The sequence below is a fragment of the Corvus cornix genome, chromosome 1 (assembly GCF_000738735.6).
Source record: "Corvus cornix cornix isolate S_Up_H32 chromosome 1, ASM73873v5, whole genome shotgun sequence".
Classification (NCBI taxonomy): domain Eukaryota; kingdom Metazoa; phylum Chordata; class Aves; order Passeriformes; family Corvidae; genus Corvus; species Corvus cornix.
The window spans coordinates 55600827-55620894 of NC_046332.1; the positions used below are offsets into that span (position 1 = coordinate 55600827).

General features: G+C 45.0%; 1 protein-coding gene across 2 annotated transcripts in view; it reads left to right on the top strand.

Annotated features, from left to right (window-relative positions):
* The window catches only part of SIAH3 (siah E3 ubiquitin protein ligase family member 3), a 65864-nt gene that overhangs the window by 1517 nt on the left and 44279 nt on the right, over nt 1-20068 (top strand). The window contains exon 2 of one of the 2 annotated variants that reach the window (XM_039567762.1): nt 19953-20059. The gene's annotated coding sequence lies outside the window, so the exon portion shown is untranslated. Of the gene's footprint in view, nt 1-19821; nt 20060-20068 lie in introns of those variants that run through there. The other variant, XM_039567766.1, reaches the window with a different exon arrangement.

Genomic DNA, 20068 nt, shown 5'->3' on the forward strand with positions numbered 1-20068 from the left:
TTCTATTTTTTTTTTCTTTAGGGAAATGGCTTTTTTGCCAGCTTATCAAAAAGCAAGTTGTGCAAATAATAAATGCACTGTTAAATTCACACTTAGCAGCAACTATTCTGTTCTCCACTTCCCCAAACAGTGGTACCCCTCTTTGAAAATCGCATCTGATGCATGAACTGTCAAAACGTAAACGGGCAACTGTGACTTCTCTGCTGTCTGCTCTGGAATGATAGCATAATCTATTTGCTGTATTCATGCCTTTAATTTCCATTTTTATTGCTATAATCTCACCCACTTTTTTTTCTTTCTTAGTGCACAAATTATGAAGATGGCCTTGCCTATTCATCAGCAGAGTCTAAAGTGCTTGCAGTGTGTGATGCACAATCCTGTCTTGTTGTTTGGTCTAGTTAATGCTGCTTTCATAACTACACATAAAAAATGGGAGTGCTTCCTGATGACAACTTGGTGTAAATCATTGCATCCTCTGGCCCAAGTGGAAGCATGGAACCTTAGCAGAGGTTGTGAGAACAGTGCTTTTAAAACATTTTTAAACCTTTGAAAAACAGAGTTGTTCTGTTTTGCACAGGTTTGAATGAACACATGAGCCTTTTTCTGAAACATAGGACTGATGGCGTCACCTCTACATAGAAATTTCATCATGGGAAGGTTACCTAACCACAAGATTTGTTCGTAAGAAAACGCTCAAATTAGGGTCCCATTTCAGCACTGTTTTAGGAAAAGCAATTTAATACAGCTCAAATACCATAAGAGCATAAATCAGCCTGATTTTGCTTAAATTGCTGGAGCCTATAACAAGATGTATTGGGTAGTTAATAACCAGGGCAACTGGATAGAGAATTTGAGAGTCAGACTTTTTTTCTGGCAACAGGCATATATCAGTTCCAGGCTCTGCTCAGCCATGCACATCTGGATAGAAAGGAAAGATCACATTTATGTATGGGAGATTCAACTCTAATTTTCACCTGTATAAACCAATGTGAAGTGTGAAGAGAATGACATGATAAAATTGATGTACTACCGAAGTGATAAATCCAATATCTGGAAAGATGTTTTCCTTCCCTGCTTGCTTCTGAACCGTAGAAATTGGTTTTCAGCTCTTCACCCGAGAACAGCAGAGGAGGATTTATCATGTGGGGTTATTTTTTTCTTTAGAAGAATTTTGTGTTGCTCTAAAAGTACCTAATCACTGCAGTATTGATTTCTGTATCAAAAAGGGAATATTAGTTAAAGAGCAGGAGTTTTCTTGGCTTTTGTCCCTGATTGTTACTGGAATACATATAGATATGTATTTACTACAGTTTCCAGAGGGTAATTTGTCTGATCTAGCCATGGAACACAGGCAGTGGAGTTACTGCCATCATCAAAAGCCTGTGGAGTGCCCCGGTGGTCTTGGTGCCATGCAGGGGCTGTGGGCTCAGTGTGCTGCTCCTGGCCGTGTACAGCTCCAGTGAAGAGCACCAACATGTTGGCCACGGCCCCATGGGGCTGTGGCACCTCAGGTTGCCTGTGGGCAGAGGTATCCTAAACATGTTTGCAATCAGCATCTTTAGGAGGATTTACGTGATGTCCCTGTTTCTAAGCATGGCATAAAAGCACAAGGTCCGCAGCTACAAAAGAAATATTTTATCTGTAGACATTAATCTGATAAATGCTGACATGGTCCCATAAAGGGATGGAGGAGAAATCAATGTAACCCTAAATTAATTTGAATTGTTGGGGTTTTTTCCTCTTCCTTTTTCAAGACTAGAGTAGTTTCGTGATTCATTGATCAAGAGCTGGGAAAGTTTCTTTCCAGGCTTACAAAATTAAATTTCATGCAGCTTTTGACCTGGATTAGTGGTGGACAGAGCAATATATAGCCTGATCCCAATTATTTCTTAGCTGTCACCACTGGCCCGCTCCATCCCTCTGCTGCTGGCTATGCTGCTGTTTGTGGGCTGGCAGCTGCACAGAAGCTTGCTGGAAAAGGAGTCATGAAATGGAGTCTTGGAAGAGTTATTAGATGGCAATAGAAAGCTATTGTAAATAAAAACATTCCAAAAGCCAGCAGAAGTCTTAGGCATGTTTAAAAATACATTGTAAAGAATATTGCAAAGACCATTTTAGAGATATAGTTATCTTCAGTACGGCCTTCTTTCTAATTGAGTCTTAGACCCCCACTGGTTAAATGACTGGCTTTCTATCTACACGGTTAAATTTCCTTTTTGTTCTTTTATGAACACTGCTCCTGCTACAAATCTTGAAGCACAATTTATATTGACAATAAAACCTTTAACAATTGCTAAAACAGTTAACCAGCACGCTAGAACATTCCCCATCATAGATCTAGCCTTAGGAAGTTAACTAACAAACATGTTATTAACCACTGATGAGGAGCTGTTTGGAAGAGATCATTGCTTAATTAATCTTTGTACTGAGCTAATAAGAGTGTTAAATGGGCCTCTCTGTTGAACTGGGTTGTTAATACAGATTGCAAGTTCCCTCAGGGGGAAATCTGAGGCCAATATAACATTAAAGTTAGCCATCCAACAAAGAAGATATTTTAGGCATTAAAAATAAGAAAGCCAAACATCTCCATTAATAATGTTGTAGGATTCGGTGGCTGTGTATGTATGACTGAGTGTACGTGTGTGTATGAATTACTGTGCTCCTTCCTCTTCTGGTAAGAAAGCTTTGTCAAAAATCTTATTTAGATTCAGTGTTTTTCATCACTGTTCTGTTGTGGCATAAATTAAACTTGTCACACTTATCTGTAGGAGGCAGGTTCCGCTGATCAGGAAGGCAGAATCTGACGCAAACTCTAATGTCATCTGCTTATCCTAAAAAGACAAACAAGATCAAAAATCTCTTCATATTAATGAGCTGGATAAACCTTCTGCTTGATAAAATGTGATGCCACAGTAAAAGGCAGTGTGACCAGATTGCCCTTGTGCTTCACAGCATTTTTAGCAGTGAGTGCTCAGGTTTTAGCCACGGAGCAAGGCGCCCATACTTAATATTAAACATTTGTTTTGGAAGGCATTATAATTCCTGGCACGAGAAGTTACCTACTGCCTTGAGCTCCCTTTTAACACACACGTTACATCTTTTGGGAGAAGAAAAAGATTCCATAAAAACAAAGGCTGGAAAGGAATAATTTGTCCTTGAACGTCTGGTGTTAGTAATTCAGAAAGGATATCGGTCTGTCACTAGAGTCACTTCCCCGGCAGTCCCTGTCCCTCGTGAGAACAACTTCCACCCATACACCCATCTCAGAGGTGTTGATTCTGTGTGTGCCTCCATCCCATGATCTGAATATCACGCTCAGTGTGTGCTTACATTTGTTTTGTATGAAACGATCTCAAAAAGGACTAGGCAGAGAATTTATAACATGAAAGTGGCAATATGACAAAAATGCATTCATGCATACCTGTATTTTTGATGTTTGGGTTTTATCTTCCCTGAATTCTTTCTGACTTCATGTTTAATATACTGCACACACCCCCTTGGCAAAGCCTGAGCGTGTCTAGACGAGATGAAATCCTTGTGTGCCTGACTCCTCTGTGACCAGCCTCTGACATCTCACAGGTTTCCTTCGTGGTCTTTTGCTAGACTGCTAAGAGTCTTGCACTTAGGGAATGTGGTCATAGCACAGATCATTGCTTAGTGGTCTGTGGACTGGTTTCTCTATGTTCTCTATGTTGTCTCTAATGCATCACATTGAAGCACCAAGGCTAAAATTTCTTGATTAGCAAACCCTTGGAGACCTCTAAATATTGCTTCACTTCATTACTACTGCAAAATGATCAATATGCCTCACCAAAATTAACTGTACATTGGACATCTCCCTTGCCTGATTACTGTGCATATTTTATTCCTCAAGGATAATGGAGGTTTGTTCCCAGCCAAGACATTATCCTGGTTGTAGGCACAGCTGCAGAGTCTCTCTGTGCCTGTGGTCTTTTTGGGAATGGGCCATGGCTGCTGGTCAGTAATAGTCTGTACGTGTGCACATGATTTCTGTTCGGTCAGTATGAGCTGAAATTCATAAATGGTAAGTGAGTGATTAGAATAACATACCCCTGTGCTTTTTTAAACATCAGGATGAGGGCTGTAATAACTCACTCCTGACTGTCTACAGCACATGTTCACAAACCGGAGATGTTTTCTACCCCTCATTTCATGCTGACCTTTTAATGCAGTCACCGAAGCTAATCTTACTCATACAACATCATATTGGCTGCAATGCAAACATTGGTTTTGTTACAAATAATTAATATTGCTCTAGTCAGACATTTTCTCATTTATTATTTCCAGTTGCTTCATGGTTATTAAACAGACACATTTCAAGTGTGGACAAGTGTCCATGATGATATACAGAGGTCTGTTAAGTGGAAAACTTGGAGGTGCCTTTGTATTACTCAGATCCCTGAGGAATACTGCTGTGGTCATGCTGTCTTCAAAGATATATTTGACCTATCCTTGATATGCTCTGCTAAAGGTTAGAATAAATATGCATGTTTTCTATGCTTATTAAGCAAAACTCTAGACATTAAGAGAACATGAGAGGAGCTTCCATTGGTCTCCCAACTAACACAGTAAATTGCTCATGCTGGATGCACCTGCCTGCCTCAGCTCCACTCATCCATGCTGCTCTTTTTCCATACATGCATTCATAGAAATCCATTTGCATGGAAATACAGCTCACTAGTTAAGCCTTTGCATTGTAAATCCAGCTTTAATATTACCAGCAGTGCTGCTCCCTGCCGTGCATCAAGGTCCAGTGCTCCCCACTGTGCATCAAGGTCCAGTAAGCCACTCTTTCACGTTGTGGGTTGTGGGACCCATTCCATGTCCTGTGTCTTCCAGGCTCTTGCTTTCCATTTTCCCTTCTTCCATGAGCAATACCAGGTCCCCTCTTCTGCAGTGGAGGCCAGCTGACCTGCTGCAGTAAGTGCAGGAACCTTCTGGACACAACACCACAAACTTGTTCATGGGATGTTCTCAGTAAAATTTCCTTATGAGTGTTATTCTTGCAGGATCCTTTCTGTACAGAGGGAGTTAGATCCCAAGTGAGTGTGAGCTTCAGTGCAGAGGTCTAAGTGACTAGGTCAGAGAGTGCAAAGCCTCATCCCCCCCCCAGCTCACCACCACATCCTAACCTTTGGTCCTAACCATTATCAGCTGGGTCTGAACAGGGACAGTGCTTGGGAAGAGAGGGAAGGAAAGACGAAAAGGAACAGCAAGTGACAAGAGTACAAACAAATGACTGAAAAAAGAAATGCAAGAGTTAGAAAATTATAGATCAGATATTGTTAAATTTTTATCCATCAGGTAGCAAAAATCTACACAGTGAAAAATAATTTGCTTTCCAGGACAGACCTAACTCCCAACAAAGTTGTGTTGAATTCAGGGAATTGTCTTTTAAGTGAAAAAATACTGTGTTTTTAACCAGTAAAAATCTGAACACCTGCAAGAGACGGTCCGAAGATCCCTCATCTGCCTCACGATCATTGCCAAGGACACAGACTGAGCACAGGAGTCCTGGCCTGGCTGAGGTGGGGTGTCTGCCAAGTGTTTTGCCTGCGGGTGTGCCCACTGGGAACTGGTACGCATTCCTGAGGAAAATTAGTGCAGGTCACGGTGGACTGCGCCGTTCTTGCTGCCCAGGACTGCGCTGAAGTGGAAAGGAATGACCTGTCCTGTACGTCTGTCCTGTACCTGTTTCCCAAAGCAACGGGCCCCATAACAGTGGTTGCCAATTTCCCCATTTCTTGGCCAGTTGCCCCTCGCTTTTGAAAAGGACTATAAAGGGACTTTCTAAAATAACTGAGATGAGATCTCCCCATGGAAAGAAGATGAATCTATTGGTGGAAGACCACAAGGACTTAGTCTCATCCATTGGTAGCTATTTCCCCCCCTTTTCTTCCTCTCTACCCCTTTTACTTTGCTTTCTTAATCTCTCCGTCTTTCTCTCGCCTACCGCGTTACCGTGTTGTGGGCACTTAATAAAGGTGCACTGTTCTGATTAAAACTGAAATCCCTTGTGTCCTTTTGCACTCTGAGATCAATAAACGAACCATCACGCCCCTCGCTTGTATTAGCGGATCGTGACAACGCCATGATCAGGAATCCAGCTAAGGATAATCTTCAACTCCAGTAGTCCTGTTTGTCCAGGACAGGTCTCCCCCTTTCCCTCTTTGCTGCCAGACCCTGATATTTCATTTTCTCAGTTGCTCAGGACACTCTTTTGTTTCCAACCACAGCCCAACCACTGCAACAGTGGTCCCCTGTTCCCTTTCCCCTCTCCTGTTTGGGTATGCTCCCACTACTGCTGTGACCTTCAGAGCTGATGTATGAAACATCTCTGCAGGATCCCCTGACACTGAGCATGAGGCTGGGCAATAAAATGAGGAATTATCAGGCATTTACATTCTGAAGTTAATGATGAGGAGTGTGAGCCTTCTGAACATCTGTTTCCTTTGTTTCCAAAGGGGCCTTCAGTTTACTCCTGGTTCTCACCGACGTGGCTGTTGCCATTAACCATCAGTCAGCAGTGCCCTGCACCCCCAGGGATGGGTTGTGGAATGAACCTCCTCTAAATTGTGGTGCATCTCAGTTTTGGGGGGATGATTGTAACAGCCATGAGGTTTGGAAACAGCTGGAGACCCCTGTAAGGATGATGAGAGAAACACAGGGAGAGCTGTGCTGTCCTCAGGTCTGGAGCTGGACTCGGGGCTGCACAAACAGGAAATTGTTCTCCAAGTGGTCGTGGTATCTGCCCCAGGGCACCACTGTCCTGTCTCCTCTGCTATGTCCTAGGCTGGCAACTATCACCCAGGGAAGAACAAAGACCTGACCTGAGGGTGAGAGAAGAGCCAGAAACTTCAGAAATTGTAAATTTCCAGAGGGAAAAAATGAGAGGGAAAACATAGTAGGACAAAAGCCCCAGGACTGAGAGTGTACGGGAAAAAAAGTAGAGATTGATGAAGGGAAACTCTGGGTAATGACCACTGTTTGGAAATGGACTTGATGGACATAGAGGCAGAATTTTGTTCCCCAGTAAAACACAGGCAAGGGTGAAGCTACCAAAGAGCAGCCATCTCCTGATCCCTGAGTGAAGAGGGCAAATGGGGAGCCCTGGCACACTGTCAGGGTGTCAGAGCAAAATGTAGAATGGACTCTTTATGGAATAAAATGCCTGAGTGGATTACAAAGGCAAATACAGCAACAAATCTTCCAGGTGCCCCTGCCTTTGACTTTCAAAGCCTTATAAGAGGGCACATTGCTCAGCTGTTACACCCCTCTCTGCTTTAGTGGCACTGGAAGTAACCTTCCCCTCCCAGAGTCCCCCACTTTATTGCCTTTAATAACCTTGTGAAGGGTAATGAAGCATTTCAAGTTTTGCATCAAGCTGACTGGTGTGGTGGGGGTGGGAAAGGGGGGCTTTGGGACATTGGGTCAAGGTTTTGAGATGCCTTTGAGCAGGCCCTGGGGTGGGAAAGAGGCATCCCAAGGCTCAGCCCTGGGGTCAGGGTGCTTCTGCTGCAGTTTCAGCTGAGAAAACCCCCCCACTCCATTCAGTGCCAGCTCCCCATCCTTTCCCAAATTCTCCTTAGTCCCTCTGTGACTTCTGTGTGGAAATTTTGGCCTGAGACAGCACAAGGGCACAGGATGGAGGGAGGGGTCATGTGAGCCTCACACCTGCTGCCCACCCACAGGAAGAGCTAGAGGTGAGTTTTATCATTCCCTCTTGCCAGAAGAGTTCCCCCATGCCAAAATCTAAGCACAATAAGGGCTGAGGGAAGCTTTAAAGGCCTGATGCCAAAAGTGACTTTCATTATGTATCGCGCTGCTCGCAGTCATCCAAGTGCTGCAATGCTGGTCTATCCGCGATATTGGATCTGTGACAGCTGGATTCAGGGTGGAGCTGTGGGAAGCCTCTGTGGTTTACCAAATAACAGGGAGAGACAGGAAAATCAACATGTCACACGGCGTCTGCAGGCAGTCCGGTGAATTTAACCAGCTCCACATTTTTTAGCATTTGTGTTGAATTTGCTTGGCATTTAAAAACAGACAGACTTTCAGGCTTGCAGCCATTTTCAGACTAAACACCCCACATCACTCTGTCCTCCCCATCCTATGCTGAGATGCTCTTCTGCCCTGCACAGATTGTCTGATGAGGATTTGGTTCCAAAATGGTGCCTCCAACATAGTGTTGTAATAGAACATTTTTCTCTTTTTTTGGCTGTTTCCCTTTTAAAGCAAGGTAACCAAGAAACCCCAATTTGCACCCAGTAACACTGATTGCATTAAGAAGTTAAGTCCATCAAGTTCCCAGTAACACTTTCTGTCTGTGAGTTTCAGATAAAGATGGGGAACTAAAGTAGCTTAATGGATTAAAGGAATTGCCTTCCCCACCTAGACACCTCGGCTGGAATCCGATTTTGGTGCTCAAGTGTGATTGCTCATTTGCTTCAGGGGAGGGAGGTGGGGACAGATCACCTGAATTTGCATGGTCATCTGGCAGGGGTGGCAGTCACTGAGACTGGGGCCATTGGCTCCCTGCAAGTTGTTCCCCTGCCAGATGCTCTCCCCATATGGGATTTCCCTACTGTTAAAAATTTAGTCCCCATTGGCATGAAATAACTACCCCTCACAGCAAATGTGGAGAAGCTTTTCCCACTATGGAATACACTGTGACAAATTCTGCTAAATTCACGTTCATGGAGAGTGGTGTTCAGACAGAGGAGGTGCTAAATGGTTAACCTTTCCATCAGACCAGGGAATGGCTCTGGCTGTGAAAGCACCAGTAATTTACCTTCCATTAAGATGCTGCAGCTTCTCCTCTATTTGAAGGCTGCAAGAAATTGTTTTCTAAATAATAAGACTTTCTCTGTAAAAAAATATCATAGGTAATGGAAAGATTAAAACAGGGGTTGAGACACCACCAATCTATATATTCAATCAATGTCAAATGCTTTATGCAGTCATTCTCTGCTTCCTGATAAGTTACTAGGACCGTACCAGAAAGCTCAGGAGAATTTCCAGGAATTGCTGCTATTTTAACTTTCTTTTTTTATTATTTGAGCTTTGAGGTCCAGAACAGAATAATTGAAAGTTGTCCAAATGACTGAGATCAGTGGAAAATCTTGCAGAGAATCCATGACTTTTGGTTTACAGTCCTAGGGCCACTTTCAAAGGAGCAACACAACTCTCAGGGCTCTTCCTTTCACTCCTCAGTGTGGCTGTAATAAAAGTGAACTTTCTTAAAGGATCTGTTTGTTTCTATGTGCAGTTGAAGCCCATCATTCCTGATATACCAAGACATCCCAGAACGCCTGTTGTGATGTGTCCTGGAGGGTCATCTCTTATTTGTTGTCTTCTCCAAGGTGGGACATCACAATTTTGTCTGGTGACAGCACAATGCAATCTTCACAAGCAGAAGATTTCTCCAAGATAGTCAGATTTTGATTAGGAAGAACAGAAGCAGCCATGCTGAATCTGAACCATCAATATCCCCATTTTGCAGACTTCTTTTTTTCCCATATAATATCTAGGAAAACAGTCTATGAGAACAGTAGGGAAGAGGAAACCCCTTCTTACCTTGGCAAACAGAAGCTGGTCCCACACTGCTGGTTGAGGCACAAGTGAAACACAGCGTTTCATTGGAATGATGCATCCGCATGGCAGAGGAGAGAGACAGAAATACCACTTAATGTCGGATTAATCCGACACGATTTAATAAAAAGGCACAAAGGAACACAGTCATCATTTACCATCGGATTTAAAACACTTTGTGTGTAAGCTGTCCATTTAAACCCTCTTAACACGCTCTCTTGCTAGCATTTGCTACAGATCCCAGTTTTTGCTGCCTCTCTCTTCTGGGCTTTTGCTGACCCAACTCCCATTGAAATGTGATCCAAGCAGAAAAATGGGTTGAAAGCTGCTACAAAGGGGTTCCACTTCTCTCCTATCTCAGTATTTTCTGTAAGAGTCTAGAAGAAGACTGACCTTGACATAGGACACAGTGTCATTGCCCCTTCCCTTTTCTACGTGGTGTAACAGCTACTCTCTCTTGTGAGGATGCAGGAAGAAGCCTGCTCTGCAGCCCTAAACAAGGGAGAAGTTTTCCTTGACACTGAATTGAGCAAATAGGATACAAAATTTTTCCTGGGTCCTATCCACAGGGTTGATTCTAGGCTCCAGCCAGAGCTGATGGGGGTCTTTTTTTCCCCATGGAATAAGGGACTTTTCTTGTCTGTGCTGATGTTTTTTCAAGTTTCTCCATGAGAAACCCGTAGGTTACAAAACGGAAACATTTGGGACTTTCTTGGCAGTCAAAACTTTTCAGATAATGAAAAAATCATTAAAATAATTAAAAATATAAATAAATTAAAATAATCATGTTCTTGAAAATGCGTATCGAGTGCAAAAGCTGTTTTTCACTGTAAAACATCAGGGACAATTTTCTTCTCCAGTCTATCAGATCTAGTCACACGTAAGCCTTAGCTTCTTTCTTACCCTGTTCCATTTCCATTTATTTTGCCTCCTTCCCTGCAAATGCTCTTCTCCATCTCTGCCAGCAACAGGGGTGGTGCTGTGGTCGAAGGGTCAGCACGTGGTCAAAGGGTCAGGGCTCCCTGGTTCAGTCCCTGCTGAAGGCTCACAGCATCACTTAAGTGTCCCGGAGACTAGTGGGGTTTTGTGGTGCTCTGGTGTCAGGGGAAAATGACCTAATGGATCCCCCATTTACTTCTGACTCTAGGAGGCAGGAGAAGGCTGGAGCTGGAAACGGGAGTAGAGCACTGAAATTAGGGAAGCTTCCAGGCCCTGCCCAGACTTCTGCTGTAGGCAGCAATGGGTCACTCTACCCCTGTGTCCGTCTGCAAAGGGACACTCTCACACTCACCGTTGACCCACTCCCCTGCCCTGTCCCCTGCACTCTGTCACATAAAGATCCCCGGGATCCTCTGCTGGAATATCAATGTGCAATGACAATATTACCAGGATATGTGTGTCTGCCTTACTCAGACCTGGTTAATTAGGATCCACTAGCTAAAGAAATTGCTATTTACCCCAGTCAGCTACCAAATACAGTTTATTTAACTTAAAAAAGGCAAATATCCTGGTGGAGGATATCAGAGGGTTAAGAGGCAGCAGTGACTAAGTTATTGCAAACTGATGTAGTGCCCTGAGGGTACCTCTGCTGGTAACAAAGTGCATCTCGAACAGATCTGACTGTGCTACAGCCCAGCAAAGTGAAGTGGAGTGGATCTGTCCCAGGTTACCTGCAAATGGGACTGACACTCTAACACAAATCAACACACATCAGGGCTCCCATTACATTAATCACAAAGCTTTGGAAAACCATCTTAGAAGGACTTTCTCCTCTTCAGCAGAAATTAGTTGGTGGGATCTGAAAACAGTGGAAAAATCAGATGTACAAGAAGAAAAAGCCTTTTAAATTCTTTTATTTGCTTACCTTTCTCATGATGGAAACCAGTAATACTAGCAACAGCTGCTGAGTGTGAATTAATCTGGATGCTGTGTTCCTCCTCCCCCACTTTCCTTTCCCTGGCCTTTGAGGTAGAGAAGTCCATCTCACCCATGGATGTGGCCACACCCAGACAAGCCACAGGAGGCAAGAAATCATCACTCCAAGACTGGCAGTAGGGGATGAAGGGGATGGTGATAGTGAAACGTGCACAGGCTGGGAAAGGTTGGATTTCCCAGGGGGCTTGACCATGTTAGGTCTGAGTGCTCCTGCAGGTGAGATTAAGGTGCCATGCACCCAGGCTCGCTCTGTGCCTAATCTTCCTGTAGGGATGCTGTCCCCAAGCCCACACCTCTTCCCTCCTGCTGAATGGCTTCAGCCCCAGGCAGGCTCAGACAGGGACCAAAGGGCCAAGAGACACAGGGCAGCCAAGACTCCTCCAGTGGTGTTTTGGAGGAACAAAAATGTGTCTATTTTCTTTGCTAAAAGGAAGTAGATTTAGGAGCCAAGATCACCAGAGGGGTGAGGTCCTCCATCATGAATTTGTCCCACTTGTGCTTGTGCATTGGGACATCTCACCCTCAGCAGGCACAGCAGAAATGGAGACCAGGTGGCAACCCCTGGGGCTGCATGCTGGATCAGGGGACAAATGATACTGAGATTCAAAAAATTGAAAAATAAAAATGCAAGGAAAAAAATTCCCAAACTGAACTTTCAGAGTGCAATTTGTCCCAGCTCCTCCTTTCTTATGATGGGCCATGGGTGGAACATAGGTGTTCTTCGAGGCAATATGACTCCTCTTGGACTTTGATTCAAAGCCACCATGCCAGGAGGCAGAGGGGTGAAGATGCTGCTTCAGCCTTGTCCTCCAGCTCTGCTACTTCGCATTTCAGATGCAGGGGCATGGTTTATAACCTAATTCCAAAAAACAAGGGCTTGGCATCTATTTTTTATGCTTTGTTAAGTAGCTGCTTGGATTTTTACGATTCAACTTGTATTTGTGGGGTTTTTGGTTGTGCGCAGCCATCCAACAGTGACATTAAATAAAAAGTGGAGTCTCTTTATTGATTTTCTTTTGGCTAAAAATAAACATGTCATATATAATCGAGATGTACGCTGCTTGTAGATAGTAGAGAAGACATTTCTAAAACTATTGAGAGAAATAATTAAACTGAGTATGTTCTAGCCACCTTTCTGAATCATTCAAACAGGGAAGTTTACACCCATAAAAGGTTGATACTCCTTCTGGCAAACTTTTAATGCAATCGTTTGGTTTGTACATTAAATGCCTGGCATATTTCAACCCTGGAGATAAATGAATCTCAGTGGGATTGCTGAGTAATTAAGAAAAGTGTGTCTGATAGCCTTGCTTCATATGGAGAGGTGAAATAACACCGTGAGAGTCAGCTGATGATTTGATATCTTTACATTAAAAACAAAAAAAACAAGACAAACCCTGAGGCATGCCATTGTTATGCTGTGTGACAGGGATTGCTTTCAAACAAGTTGTGTTTTCAGTGTTAGCTGTATCATGGTTCTTAAATTGCCATTTAAAATGTAAACCAGTGTGCATTCTGGAAGGAAGCCTCCTGAGACCCCCTGAGCCGGAGCATGGTGGTCTCAAGGCCAGAGGTCAGGGCTCATCTGCTCACTAGGGCTTTCCTTGATTGAGGGCGACAGCTCAGTGGGAAAGTGGCAGTGGTGGAAGGGCTTGAGGAGGAGCAGTTTGCTGTCCACCAGCTAATTACTGGCAAGAGATCTGCAGGAGCTGTTGATTTTCTAGTAATAGGTCAAGATATAGTCAGGATGGTCTTGCTAACTTGCTTTAGGATTTTGTGTTGGGCCATATGGATGCTCAGTTTTACTGAGGGCTTAGACTTCTGGTAAAAACTATCAAAAACCATCTGAAACACTGAGCCCCCAAAGGAAGGAAATCAGGCCTTGAATTATTGCTTGAGTGTGGTGTGCCATGAGGAGCAACGCAGGCAGTTTTGTCCCAGTGCTACTGCACACAAATCACACTGGGAAGGCTCCCTCAGCTGTTACTGCCAGCAGAGGGATGTTTTCACATGGAGACATTTAACTCAAAGTAGTCGCTTTGCTGGAAAAACCTTGGAGAGCAGGCTCTGGGAATTTTCCCTCCGGCATAAGGCAGCAGAGCTACAGCCCAGGCCAGAAGCTTTCAGTCTGGGTCTCTGCTGGCTGCCCGAGGTCAGGCTCTGCTTGCCCCTTGGGAGTTGGCTGTATCACAGCCAGGAACGCGTGGTGTCAGCTGGGATTTGCGCTGACGATATTGCTCTTGGTTTCAATGCGTGTCCTCCAGCATGAAAAGCATTCCTGGAAGGAGGTGGCTGTATCCCCAGAGATGATAACTGATCTTGTAGTGAAAAACATTAGTTATTCTCTGAAAACAGAGCCACCATCAAGACATTATGCAATTAGGACCATTGCCCCTTTAAATTATTGTTTTCCACTAAAAGATACTGTTATTATTGGTGGAGAGGTGGCTGCAGGAGCAGTCCAGTTGACAATTGTGTCTGAGAGCAGGGGACAGAAGCACATGTTTATTGGCTATATAAATCAAATTAATTTAGTTAAATTTACAAATACAGGAAGAAAAGCAATAAGGTCTGTCATGTGGCTGTGCCCCAAAACAGGCAACACTGTCAGTATTGAAACTGCTCTCCCCAGGGAAACCAAGGATGTGATGTGGCTGCAAGTATTCATTTGGTTGTTGTCATTTCCAGTGCTACATATTTTAAATTTACTTCAAGCACTGTTGAAAGCCTATACTAGAGAGGAATTACCTGCCCAGAGGGACTCTGGGTGACATGCCCACCAGCACGAACGGAAGTTGTGCTGTCTTGCTCCAAGGAAATAGTGAATTAAGGGTTTATAACCAAGGTTAATAACTCCAGATATATCTCCTTCTACCACACAAGGAAAGTGAATTATTTATAGGCACATCTCCTGCCCCCCCAATCTCTCACCTTCTGCCCCTCTCCACTGCTTTACCAACATCCTCTGCCCGGTCCATGACTCCAGCCACATTTAAAGCACAGCACAGCATTGCGTTTCCACCTGGGATGCAAAGAAGAGGCAAAAAGAGGTCACTATTGGACAACCCTCCCCAGCATTTCTTGCCATGTTATTTGCCATGTTATCCAAGGCCAGATGGGTTGTGTGATGCGGATCCTGGACACCTCAGCCTGTGTCTGGCTTGTGAGATGCTAACCCAGGGGCACAGGGAGACACAGTTCCTGCAGATCGTAGCCCAGAGGGAGCTGGGTGGCTTCCACTGCCCTGGGTACCTGGTGATGGCAATCACTGGTCTGCTTCATCTCTGCTGACATCAGCATAATTGCAAGGGTACATTCAGCTGAAGAATTGCAAGGGTATATTCAGCCCCAGAATTTGTTTCAGGGAGGACTGAAACTGAGGGGGGCCACCTCGGTTTTTTCCTCATGAGATTATCCTGAGGGTGAAATAAATAGTCTAAGAGTGAAGTTTTGCCATCAGATACCTGTCTACAAATGCCACTGGTGTCATGGGAGCACCACATGTGAGCACAGGAAGAGAATCTGATCCTCCAGGTGAAGCCCTTCTTCTTCAGCACCTTTTTTTGTGTGCAGCTTCTGGGCAGATGAGTCCCTGCATTGTCTCTGATCTGTGTGGACTCAACCTAAGCTACATGTAGGCTGGAAAAATGCCACCAGCTGCCAGGATGCCTTTGGTACTTGTGCAGATGTGGAAGGACACGTTCCAAGCAAGCTGTTCCTGGGTGCAGCTCATGCAGGATGGGCGCCTCTGGTGATACGCTGGGACATGGCAATCATCCTAACAGCACTTGGCACTGAGTGCTGCCTCTCGTCCTCATCGCTCCCCAGTCCCTGTGCCATTAGCTAATTGAGCTCTGCAGCAGTGCCTCAGAAACACTGCCTTTGGCAGGAACATTTTTCAAACGACTAAATACAAATTTGGAAAGGCTACATGTGCCTCTTGGCCAGTGGTCACCAGTGAGATCTGCCAGCCCTTAGATGGCAGGAGCTGGGGAGACCCTCAGATAGTGAAGGTGGCCCCTGGTCTCACCAGGACCACAAGGAAAGATACTGCTGTAATCTGTCCCAGAGAGTCACATGAAAAAGGGTTTGAAACTTAGAAAAGGGGTCTGAAATTTAGAGACTTGTCCAAACAGTCCCAGCCCAAATAATTTATCATTCATGTGACCCAGAAAAGCAGGAACTTCATTCTGTCTTGCTGAGTTTTTTGGATACAGCCCTCCACCTCTTTTTCTCCATGACCTCTTCCTTGGTGGGGGAGTGGGGAACAGCAGTACCTGGTTCATAAGGGCTCCTCTGCAGCCCCAAAAAGCTTCTCCCCCTTTGACCTGAGCACAGCAAGTCTCTCTCCTTCTTGCTGCCTGTCTGTCCTTTGCACGTACCTGTGCGTGTGTCTCTGTGTCTCTTTTAAAGCAGTTGGACTGATAAAAAAAAAAAAAAGCCCACTGGGACTCTGTCAGGCTCCTAGGGAGGCCCCCAGCATCCTGATTACACACCAGCCCTGGAGCTGAGAGCACACCAAGGAGATTATAGGGCGTCAGCTGCGCTGCCGCCAGCCTGCGTTGCGTCTGCTACTTTCACCAGCTCAGCACAGCTCTGGGAGCAAAGACAGGGGCCAGAGACAGCCTCTCAGGCAGGCCTCCCAGTCATGGAAAAGTTCTCATCCCTTAAAACCTACTCAGAGTTAGAGGCTACCTCTGAACAAGCCACTGCTCATGCTGTCGGCAGGAAAAGGAGCCTCCTCCATCCATCACTTCTGTTTCCAGGAGCTTTTTCTCTCCAACGCAAGGCAACTGAGGCAGATACGGTCCATCCACCCAGCCGGTGTGGCCTGGGGCAGCAGAAGTCTCTGGTGGGCATTGTTAGGCTGGCAATTGAAAGCAATAGGTCTTTATGGTAATTTGGGCACCCGGCAACCACTATGAATAGGAAATGATGGCAGTTACTTTATCTAGTAACAGCATGAAAATGTGAAGTGTCTTTATTGAGCTGCTGGCTTGCTGGTGAGAGTTAAAGGAGATGCTCTCTCGGGTGTAACATTTGCAGAGAACTGGCATGAGATACTGCCATAAACTCCTCCATTAATAAGCGAGCAGAGGGAGGCAGAGAATACCTAATGCAGCTGTGTGAAAGGACAAAATTAAGATGGTAGAAGCAGCAACATTTTTCCCTTGGGAGCAGGTGTATCCCAAAGAGAAATGAAGAATTTCTCCCTTGACCCAACAGCTAGAAAACTCATGTACTGCTAATATTTATATAGAAAGGATGGCTTTGAAAGGAGTAAAAGAAAAACACATCTTGCCACATCAGTGTCCTCCTATACCAGCAAGAAAGCATGATGATTTTCTCAAGTCAGAAGCTCATGCAGGAAAATAATTCAGACTAAAAATACGATAAAAAATGCTAGTGGTGAAGATAAATAATCTTTGGAAGAACTTAGCAGGAGATGCCACTGGTCTCCTTCATGGGAATCTTCAAAGCCAGGCTTTTTGGGAAGGATGGGGTCCAACCAAAGCACAAAGCAGTCAGTGTGAAGTGACATGTGCTTTACAGGCTGGAGGGCTACAACACTTGACACAGTTGTAAAAGTTGCTACTTCTAAAAGGCTCTGATTCCCTATGGATGTGCCCTCCAATGCCCCAAGATGACAGCTGTAGGTGCTTAGGGAATGCCAGGAGAATGGGCAGCAGGTGGTCCCTGCCCACAAGCCAACTCAAAATGCCATCTCCTGTAGCTGCTGCTGGGGACAGGGTTCTGGGCTGGAGGGATCATTGCACTGAGCTAGTGAGACTGTTATGTTCTTGCCCAAAAGATAACACAGGAAAATGATAACAGTGCAAACACCTCTCCTCAAAACCTCCTGTGAGACCTGGGAGAGCACATAAAACTTGGTACATTAAGTTTGCATCCAAAGGATGCAGAAAACTGCCTGATGTCCCAGACAGGTGTCAGGTTAGATTGGCCTGGCTCCTTTCTCAGGGAAACACAAATAGTGGAGCCAGAGTACGTCCTGCATCAGCCAGCCTTGCCAGAAATCCTACTACCACTCAGAAGCATGGGAGCACAGGCAGGCTGGTAAGGTGTCTGTATGGACAATTGTGATAGCCTGAGCAGCATCTGCTCTCCTGTTCTTGGGATAAAGACTAGTGCTGATGTTGTCCCAGGCAGGTTAGGTTTCCCCTATAGCTGTTGGAGAGAGAAAGAGAAAGCAGTGTGTAGGAAGGTCACCCCCAAAAGTGCCCAGTCAGAAAGTCAACAAATCTGGTTAAAACCCAAAATCTCATGTTGGGTTTGGACGGAGCAATACATCTCCCAGGCTATCATCCTGCCAAGTCACACAGTGCCTGGACACCTGAGGTTTCCCATGAGTGTTCTCCTTTCACCTTGGCAGCTTGGACTGAAAAACTGGAAAGCTTTTGCTGCTGCAGTCAGTTTTTGTGTCTGGCTGACCCTATTACTGTGCAAACCTGATGCTGCCGCAGCTCAGCTGTTAGAGCATTATACTCCCACGGGTATTACAGTGATGCCACTTGAGCTGCTAACTTGGCAAAATCTGGATCCTAATGGAGGTTTAGCTCATGGACTTCTGCTGCTTCCCACCTGTCTGTTACAGAATTAACCATCTTGGAAATAACGGCTGCAGTCACCAGAAATTTGCAACCAGCAGTGAAATGGGATTCACCAAGCGCCCCTTGCAGGTGAACTTGTTTCTCCTCTCTCTGGCTGCATCCATACAGCTAAAAAATGACCTGCTCTGTGGTGTGAGGCCAGGCAGGGCAGCAGACCTTGCATCCCCAAGCCTGGATGAGACCACCACAAACTCAAATTAATGGAGTTATGCTGGTCCACAGCCTCTGTGTGTGAAAGAGGAAGAAAGAACTGGATCCACACCTGCACACCAAACCATGCTGCTGATCCTTTGTTTGCAAGAGAAGTTGCTTGCACAGCCAGCTGCTGTGTCTTGGTGGATGTAGGGTCCCTCGTCAAGCAGGTGCTAAAAGTCCTGTGTTGAAATGCAATAAGCAGGTGCTGTATGGGGGTCTCTGGACAAATAATGGGCAGTAAAATATTTTCCAGATGTGCCACCATGAATGTGAGCTCATGCACTGAACATGAGCCACCTTCAGATGCACTGAATGCTCATTTTCATCCTTCCCCACAGATAGTGATGGCAGACAGATGCTCCTCAGAAAGTCACATGTAGCAAGTATGATGGGCACGTATGCACACAGGGATTTGGGCACTGCAGAGGTCCTTCACCCATCCTTGAATGTGGTCCTTTTTTTGGAGAACAACAACCTTTTTTGTGCACCAGCCCAGAGGCATGGATGCATTTTCAGGTTGAAGATGCTCCTATGCGCCTGTGGGGTCAGGGATACCTCTCCTGCCAACCCTGGAAGGCAGCTGGGTCTCAAGAGGAGTGGATCACAGAATTGCCAGAGCCCTGAGGTTAGCAGGACAGCAGGGATGGGGGTTCCATCTCTGCTGCCCATGGATATAGTGGTGCTCCCCCAACTCTAGGCATTTAGTCAATAGTCAAACAGAAATGATCTCCAGGGATTCGGGTGGCAATAACCAGTGTAAGTAGCATTACTTAGCTTCAGCCCATTTTGGGCTTTGATGGCGAGTACTTGGACTGGTAACTTGCAGACAGAAATTTCTTGGTATCAAGAATTGTGCAGCTACCAACTACAAATCAGGAAAAAACAAACAATAAATAGCTGGATGCTCACAGTTACTTTGGGAACAGAGAGAGAAAGAATACATTTAAGCAAATCGATTCACTCACTTGTCCTCAAGTCTGTCTGAAAATATTCTCAAAGTGTCACTCAGCACTGCAAAAATTATCTCCTCATTTACAACCAAATGTTAAGGACTGAGGGATACATATTCCTCCAATCCTTAATGTTTTTTGGGGGTTGTGTAATCAGCTGTTCCAGCATTCACAATTTTCACGTATTTATCTACTCAGGCCTCCTTTTCCTTTTTCTTTTTTTTTTTTTTTTTTTTTTATGCACAGCCTCTCTGCAGTCTGGCCGAGCCAGGATTGCAGTATTGATTTAAGAAGAGGCAGTTTTGACAATACAGTCCCAGGCTAATTCCCGCGCTGTACGGGGGCTGCTCTGTCCGCAGCAGCAGCCTCACCCCCAGCGTGGGGCTCACAATTAAAAAGAGGAAAAAAAATGAAAGAAAAGCTACTTTTCTCTGTTCTGCTTTGAAGGGAAAAAGGATTACCAAGGCTAAATAAGCCATCTGAGTACTTAGCTAGCAAGCCTAAATAGCACCCTGATAGGAAGTTCTGGCAGAGAGCTAATTAAATTAACTCACTTTGATTTATTAACAAGCAGAGCAACATCTCACACAGGATTGTCCCATGAAATGAATGTGCTTTCTGATTCCTTCAGCTGCTTCAGCGCAGTCACCTCCCAGAAAACCCGGTTATGGGGACTCAAGTTTAATGAGACTCAATGGCTCGAGAAGGATCCCTGCCCACCAACAGAGATACGCACTGGTAATAATA